The sequence below is a fragment of the Pinus tabuliformis genome, chromosome X (assembly GCF_031772625.1).
Source record: "Pinus tabuliformis cultivar Carrire ecotype Pingquan chromosome X, CPIR1, whole genome shotgun sequence".
Classification (NCBI taxonomy): Eukaryota; Viridiplantae; Streptophyta; class Pinopsida; order Pinales; family Pinaceae; genus Pinus; species Pinus tabuliformis.
Window position 1 is genome coordinate 673,003,673 of NC_142308.1, and position 9,267 is coordinate 673,012,939.

General features: G+C 35.6%; 3 pseudogenes; all 3 read right to left on the reverse strand.

Annotated features, from left to right (window-relative positions):
* Positions 1–584: 584 nt before the first annotated feature.
* Positions 585–1,600, reverse strand: LOC149141771 (putative purine permease 5 pseudogene; annotated as a pseudogene).
* Positions 1,601–3,342: 1,742 nt separating this feature from the next.
* Positions 3,343–5,335, reverse strand: LOC149141772 (putative purine permease 5 pseudogene; annotated as a pseudogene).
* Positions 5,336–6,009: 674 nt separating this feature from the next.
* Positions 6,010–7,379, reverse strand: LOC149141773 (putative purine permease 5 pseudogene; annotated as a pseudogene).
* Positions 7,380–9,267: the final 1,888 nt, after the last annotated feature.

Below are 9,267 nucleotides of genomic sequence, written 5' to 3' on the forward strand. Positions count from 1 at the left end.
ATGGACCTCTTGAACGAGATGAAACACTTGTGGGTGCTGCTTCCATGGGTAAGGAAGTGGTGAAACAAGTAGCAGATTTGAAAATAGAGGTTTTCAATTACCAAATGCTGTGTGAAGCAATCCAGGTGCACATTCAAGGAGAAGAGCTGCTGGAGAAGGAAATGTGTGGCAATATGGACATAATCTGGGAAGCTATAGACTATTTCAAGGTTTCCCTTTGTGTTGCAGAAGAAAATAATTTGGATAACGAGGCTAATGCATTGAGCCAGCTTGGGAAATCATATTCCTCTTTTAAGAATATGGAGAAGAAATCCCATTCCTACCACTTTCAGAGCATCAAGATTGCACTTGCCATCATGTCTGCATGAATTGCAAGTTATGAGTGGTACATATATTCTTCTAAAGCAGTAAAAAAACACCAAGAGGGAGTAGTTGAGCAGGAGAAAAGAGAAAATGCAGAAAACTGTAGGCAGTGCAGAAAGATTGGAAGAAAAGATAACCACGGAAGGGAAAGGGAATTCTTGTAAAAAATTCAAATGGAAGGCTTCACACTATAGATGTTTCTTAAAAAATTTTGTTGTTAGTTAGCGGTTTCTCGACTTTTCTTCTATGATAGTACCATAAATGTATGAACCAAACCCCAAAATCATAAGAAGGATAGAAATAACTTTGAAGCCACCCATAGGGTCATGGAAATATACAACTGCTACAATACTAGTCATTGGGACTCGTACTACGTTAAGAACTCCATCCATCAACGTCGACATCAGGTAAAGCGCTGCTACACTTCCTAGTATCCCAAGCTGGAAAGTTAAAGCCCCCCATAAAAGTACCATATAGTACAAAATTTCCCCATGTTTAAATGCAGGTGCCTCTAACTTCATAGATATGAAATCCTTATATATAATTACACCAATTGTCGTCAAAATTCAATCGAACAATGAAACCATAACTTTCTATTCTAGGAAAACATGAAAAAATTCCCTTCCTAATATCTAAATGAACATAATCTCTGATAATGCAAAAAATTAGGCCATGCAATGCAGAGCCTAAAATGTCCCCATATGAAGTCAACAACATATTGGTGATGGCTTACACCAATTGGCTTATCGGAATTTGAGTCCATGCCTATAATCACAACTGTTGCAGTTATAATCACTATTGAATTCAAAGTGGAAGCATTCAACTTATTTCCTGCAATGAAATAAGAAAATATTTCAATAAATGTGAGTGATGATGAAGCAAGAAGAGAAGCAGTTGATGCAGGAAAAAATGAATAAGCACAAACATACATTATGTTGTTAATAGCACTGAATAAGCCAAGTACAACATATGACATAACGAATTTCCAACTAAGAGGTGTAGTTGAAATTCATTTCTAAAAATTAAATGGATGTAGAAAAGTAGTTGTTAGAGGCCAACCTGCTACTTCTATCCATAACAACAGCTACCTACTCTTTCCACCATCAACATAGTATAGATGAGAAAGGAGGCCATAAGCTGGAAAAACATCAAACAATGCAAAGTTGCTTAGAAAGAAGATCACCCAGTGAATAGGTGTTTTCCTTTCAAAAAACTTCCCCAACCTGGAATAAGTCAATCAAGTTTATGAAACTCCAGAGAAAATTCTTGGTTCCTGATATATACCTGTTATATTGAGACGAGTCAAATTTTAAGCACCATTCAAAGTTATAATAATATTTCAAGAATATCTCCAGATTTACAAATTTCTCCAGGGACCGAGTTTGTTCAATGCCAAGAGAGGAAACAAATATTCAAGAAAGATTCTTTCCAAAAATCTTTGTAGGTGGGGAGTGAGTGTGACCATAATGAAATCCAGGTGGAGAAACATCCCATTGCCTCATTACCTTTTGTAACTTGTCAGCAACAACAACTAGGACTTGAGGAATAAAATATATCGAATGTGAAACATCACGAACATGAATCAACGGATGCTGATACAAAAGTTTTTGTTGTTCCTGCTAATGATATTTCTTGTTCTGGTTCATTCTTAGAGCATACAAACATCAGGAAAGGACTTGAGAAGAAGCGAGGTAAAGTGGAGAAAACGATCAATATAGAATTTCTTCAGCAGTACTTTGTTGGAAGCCTGAAAGATGTTACAAAGAATATTGGTGGTAAATAATTTATCCAAATCTATAGAAAATTTTTTGAGTCAAGGGTTGGGTTTTGCATACTTTAGAAAATCATAACAAGAAAAAGGAGAGAGTTTCAAAAATTCATAAAAGGGAAAAAGAGATAAGCGAGAAAAAATCAATTGAAAACATTCCTTATTGAAGAAGGATTATCTTTAGTTTGTTATATCCCATTGCCTCTTTTTAGAGTGTTGCAATTGGCAAGTACAGTATGAGGTGATTTCCTTTCACAATGGTGATTTTATCAGTTGTTAGAAATAACAACCAGAGCTTGAGGAATAATGCCAAGCTGGTAAAAGTGGGGTGTTGTTACAACACCCACTAGGTTTCAAGTCTCACCTAGGACATCCTTGTGTTTGTGTTTATTGTGCACCAGTACTTGCAACAATTCTTGGGCTTATATGCAAGTTCTGGGTGAAATTTGTTCTCTTAGCTACTCCTTATTTTCTTTAGCATGGTGCACCAGTACTTGCAACAACACCTGGAATCAGGTGCAAATTATGGGTGAAATTTGTTGTCGTGGCTACTCCTCAGTTGTCGTAGCTTAGCCCAAGGCATAGACAATGTATCACTCATTAAATTAATATAATTAGATTCTACCTTATCTATGAATGGTTGAGAACTTAAAAAATACTTGAAAAAAGTTTCAAAATAGTTTGATAACTTCAACTGTCAGAATGAGTTTCCAGAGGAAAAGTAATGGACAAGTTATAATAATATTTCAAGAATATCTCCAGATTTGCAAATTTCTCCAGGGACCAAGTTTGTTCAATGATAAGAGAGGAAACAAACAATCAAACAAGTTTCTTTCCAACAAGGTTTGCAAGTGGGGAGTGAAGGTGATCATAGTGAAATCTGGATGTGGAAATGTCCCATATTCTCATTACCCTTTGTTACTTTTCAGCAACAACATCTAGAGCTCGGGGAATCAAATCTATCAGATTTGAAACATCACGAACATGAATAAACGCATGCCAATACAAAAGTTTTTGTTGTTCATGCTAATGATATTTCTTGTTTTGGTTCATTCTCAGAGGTTACAAACATCAGGAAATGACTTACGAAGAAGCAACGTAAAGTGGAGAAAATGATCAAATTAGAACTTATCACAGATCCTTCAATACTACAAACAAATATCTATATGGAAGGGAAAGGTAATTCTTGTAAAAAATTCAAATGGTAGGCTTCACACTGTACATATTTCTTCAAAGGAATTCTTGTTAGTTAGTTGTTGCTCAGCTTTGGCTTCTGTGGCAGTACCATAAATGTATGAACCAAACCCCCAAATCATAGGCAGGACAGAAAGAACTTTGAAGCCACCCATAGGGTCATGGATACATACAATTGCTGCAATACTAGTCACAGAGACTCGTACTACATTAAGCACTCCAACCATCAATGTCAATGTTAAGTAATACATTGCTACACTTCCTAGTATTCCAAGCTGGAAAGTTAAAGCCCCCCAAAAAGTACCATATAGTACGAAACTACCCCATGTTTAAATGCAAGTGCCTCTAACTTCATAGCTATGAAATCCTCATTTATAAGTACACCAATTATCGAAAAAATGCAGCCGAATAGTGAAACCATAACTTGTTATTAGAGGACACCATGAAAAGATTCCCTTCCTAATATATTAATGAAGAGAAGCTTTGGTAATGAAAAAATTAGGCCATGCAATGCAGAGCCCAAAATGTCCCATATTAAGCCAACAGCATATTGGCAATGGCTTACACTAGTTGGCTTATCAGAATTTGAGTCTATGCCTATAATCACAACTGTTGTAGTTATAATCACTATTGAATACAAAGTGGAAGCATTCAACTTATTTCCCACAATGAAATAAGAAAATATTGTTGTAAATGTGGGTGATGATGAAGCAAGAAGAGAAGTAGTTGATGCAGGAAAAAATGAATAATCCCACGCATACATTAGGTTGTCCATAGCACTGAACAAGCCAAGCATAACATATGACACAATGAGTTTCCAACTAAGTGGGGTATGTGAAATTCATTTCTGAAAATAATATGGAAGTATAAAAACAATTGTTAGAGGCCAACCTACCACTGCTATCCATAACAACAACCACCTACTCTTTCCACCATAAACATAGTATAGACGAGAAAGGAGGTCAAAAGCTAGAAAATAAACAAGCATTGCAGAGATATTTAGGAAGAAGAGCACCCAGTGAATAGGTGTTTTCCTTTCAAAAAACTTCTCCAACTTGGAATAAGTCAACCAACTTTCTAAAACTCCAGAGAAAATTCTTGGTTCTTGATATATACCTTCTATATTGAGACAATTCAAATGTTAAGCACCATTCAAAGTTATAATAATATTTCAAGAATATCTACACATTTACATTATTAGTGAACATACTTCTATAATGGAAGCATCCATTAAAAAAATGTGTGCAATTTATGGGTGAAATTTGTTGGCGTGGCTACTACTTAGTTGCTACAGCTTAGCCCAAGGATTTCTTTCACAAGCCCATGTAATCATGTTCATGTGGGCTGGAAGCTTCCATTAAAAAAATGTTTTCTTTTGGGAGATAGGTACCTATGGAGTTGGTTGCTGATTCATTTTACTTGTAGATTCTCAATGTTTGTAAGAGCCATACTTGAGAGAAATCTATTCTACTATTTTCTGATTTCAACTTCACTCTTTGTGTAACTTACCATCCCAGTCAAGGACATATAGAGAAAATAATCATATAATGAATCTCTCTAGGTAATAAATTTTATTTTAGGGAATCGTATCTCCCAAGATCACCGAGTGAAAAGTTAAGTAGAAATAAAAGTAGAATTCATGTTGGTACTACCAAAACTTTTTGCTTTTATTGATGTCTGGTTTCACATACAAAGCTCTTAATAGTTCATCGAGCTTATCATGGGAATGTTCTAAATTGAGCTTTCCTTGAGGTAGGTTGAGCTATGTGTTGTTCTAGGGTTATTTAAGATCAATGACAAGTAGAGCATGTTTATACCTCTTTCAGGTATATGATTACATTCCTATATAAATTTTAATCACTTGTGCAGTTTCATTGAATAGACATGCCATTTTTAGTTACCCCATTCTATCTTAACTATTAGTTAATCCCAATTATTTATGCGTCAAAGATTTAATACAAAGTAGGTATTTGGTTTACCATTTTGTGAATAGGCATCTCTGCAGGCCATTTAATTGAATTCCTGCAGAGATAGACATAGATAATGTATCACTCATTAAATTAATCTAATTAAATGTTTCCTTATTTATGAATGCTTGAGAACTTCAAAAAATACTTGAAAAAAGTTTCAAAAGAGTTTGAGAACTTCAACTGTCATAATGAGTTGCCAGAGGATAAGCAATGGACAAGTTATAATAATATTTCAAGAATATCTCTAGATCTGCAAATTTCTCCAGGGACCGAGTTTGTTCAATGCTAAGAGAGGAGACAAACAATCAAGCAAGATTCTTTCCAACAAGCTTTACAGGTGGGGAGTGAGGGTGATCATAATGAAATCCAGATGGGAAACATCCCATATCCTCATTACCCTTTGTTACTTGTCAGCGACAACAACCAGAGCTTGAGGAATCAAATCTATCAGATTTGAAACATCACAGACATGAATAAACTCATGCCAATACAAAAGTTTCTATTGTTCTTGCTAATGATATTTCTTATCCTGGTTCATTCTTAGAGCATACAAACATTAGGAAAGGACTTGAGAAGAAGCGAGGTAAAGTGGAGAAAATGACCAACTTATAACTTATTACAAACCCTTCAATACTACAAACAAATATCTATATGGAAGGGAAAGGGAATTCTTGTAAAAAATTCAAATGGCAAGCTTCACACTTTTTATGTTTCTTAAAAAAAAATCTGGTTAGTTAGTTGTTTCTTAGCTTTGGCTTCTATCGCAGTACCATAAATGTATGAACCAAACCCCCAAATCATAAGCAGGGCAGAAAGAACTTTGAAGCCACCCATAAGGTCATGGAAACATACAACTGCTGCAATACTAGTCACAGGGACTCGTACTACATTAAGCACTCCAGCCATCAGCGTCGATGTCAGGTAAAGCATTGCTACACTTCCTAGTATTCCAAGCTGGAAAGTTAAAGCCCCCCACAAAAGTACCATATAGTACAAAACTGCCTCGTGTTTAAATGCAGGTGCCTCTAACTTCATAGTTATGAAATCCTTATTTATAATTACACCAATTGTCGTAAAAATGCAACCGAACAATGAAACCATAACCTGTTATTCTAGGACAACATGAAAATATTCCCTTCCTAATATCTTAATGAACATAAGCTCTGATAATGCAAAAATTAGGCCATGCAATGCAGAGCCTAAAATGTCCCATATGAAGCCAACAACATATTGGCGATGGCTTACACCAGTTGGCTTATCAGAGTTTGAATCTATGCCTATAATCACAACTGTTGCAGTTATAATCACTATTGAATTCAAAGTGGAAGCATTCAGCTTCTTTCCCACAATGAAATAAGAAAATATTGCAGTAAATGTGAGTGATGATGAAGCAAGAAGAGAAGAAGTTGATGCAAGCAAAAATGAATAAGCCCACACATACATTAGGTTTTCAATAGCACTGAACAAGCCAAGCACAACATATGACATAACGAGTTTCCAACTAAGTGGTGTATGTGAAATTCCTTTCTGAAAATAAAATGGAAGTAGAAAAATAATTGTTAGAGGCCAGCCTACTACTGCTATTCATAACAACAACCACCTACTCTTTCTACCATCAACATAGTATAGACGAGAAAGGAGGTCAAAAGATGGAAAAGCAATAAACGTTCCAGAGTTTCTTAGGAAGAAGAGCACCCAGTGAATATGTGTTTTTCTTTCAAAAAACTTATCCAACCTGGAATAAGTCAAGAAGATTTTTGATACTCTAGAGAAAATTCTTGGTTCTTGATATATACCTGTTATATTGAGATGAGTCAAATGTTAAGCACCATTCAAAGTTATAATAATATTTCAAGAATATCTCCAGATTTACTTTATCAGTGAAAATACTTACAAAAAATCAGATATTGATGGGATTCCTCTAACTACCATCTTTCCTAACTATTGTAGCTCAATTGTGCAAAGTTGAAGAGAAACGCCAATAAAGAAACAAAATTGCATAAAATTTTAACTTTTTTCTTCTATTAACTATGAGGCCTGTTATTGGGGTTTGAACCAAGTTGAGGACCAAACATGGTGGCCATTTCGACGCCACATCTAGTGAGAAGGGAAAATTTGGGCTCATGAGTTTGGAAATTGTCGGTATCGTTTGGAAATTGTAAAAATTGGGGATGTTGGATTGTCTCCAGCTTCTTCTTTTCCATAATGTGTCTTAGATCTCATGCATTGAAGTTGTTAATGATGGTGTGAGCGAAGCGATGTATATATACTGTGAGTTGGTTAAGCTAGGCACTAACATCATTGACATTGGAGGAGGGCTTGGTATTTATTATGAAGGTACCAAGTCTTCTTGATCTGATATGTTTGTTTCTTACAGTTTGGAAGAATATGCAACGACTGTGGTCAAGGAAGTCCATGTGGCTTGTAACCAGAAAGGGGTAAATCATCTCATCACATGCAGTGAATGTGGGAGAGCTCTGGTTTCACACCATTCTCTTATGGTGTTTGATGTTGTGTTTGTGCATGAAAAAAAGGACACCAAGGAAACAATGGGAAGTGTTGTCCAACCACATCAAGCAGACACTTTGTTTACACCACACATCATTCCCCTTGAGCCAATATCCATACACATAGAAAATTATTTATGTACAACACATCTTTAGGAACCATAATATTTTAGAATATATATTTTCCCATTTGGATACTAAATTCTGCTACAAACAAATCCAAACTAGGCAATATCTAGATTACATAACATATCACATTTTTTTTCTTATATTCTATTATTCCGTATGCTATAGCCTTAAAGTGTTTCCTTTACCACATGTGATACAATCTTTGGTTTATTATACTTTCAATAAAATACTTTAATTTATTATCATTTCATGATCAAAATTTTAATATGTTATTTTAACGCACCTCAAATATAGTATTCCCTCAACGGATTTGCTATATCTCTTTTCGCAACGAATAATACAAACCTTTGCATCATTTATCAAACCTTTTATTTGCTACATTTGTATGGTTTTCAACTCCATGCAATGTCTCTTCAACGTATTGTTTTCATTATCCCTACTTCTATCACCTTTGCAATGCATAACATTTTAATATATATTCCTCAACGCAGGTATATATTATCACAACACATTGTATTTGTGTTATAGACATATTTGGGCACTGCAACCCCAATCACATATGTCCATAAACCAAGGGCTTCTAAGTCCCTAAAAGTGTTGTTTCATACCCTAAAGGAGCAAGGTCAGCTGATTACATCATCTCCTAGAAGTTCTCCCTGAAAAACTACTCAGAATTGGTCAAAACTAGACCATACAGACTATTCAGTGCTAAGGGTGTGATGCATCTCATCTGTTACACGAAAAAAGTGCGATGCATACTGAAAAGCCCTTCTGTAGGGTGCGATGAGCGAGAGCAGACAAATGGCAGAGGCAGTTGGCTAGGTGGAAACCCAGAGAATCTTCTAGAAACTGCCCATTTGACACTTGCCTCTCTGAATTCGCCCAGGGATGAGTAAGAGATCATGAATATCCAAGTGGAACCAAGAACTATCAGAGAGAGAACACTAATCAAAATCCCAGAAGCTGACTCACCCACCTGCAAACATCTATATATGGATCCCTCATTCTAGATATCCAAAGGCTGGAATTTTGTAATTTGCAAGGAAGTTCTGTTGGTTTCTCTTTAAATACATTGTTGGGTGATCTTGCTTTGTATGAGGTGAAGAGGGCTTTCATGCTGGGAGGATGATGCTGGATCAGACAACCTGGTTGTAATCCTCTCTTCTACTACTTCTATCAATAAAGCTATTTGAGTTTTCCTCCATATGCTTGTATATTTCTGAATTTTGTTTGTGTATCCATTTATATGGTTAATGTACATCTGATCCTACATTATTTATGGTTATAGATCTCTATGCTTTGATGGTATTTTGCTGCCTTGACTCTATAGGTGTTC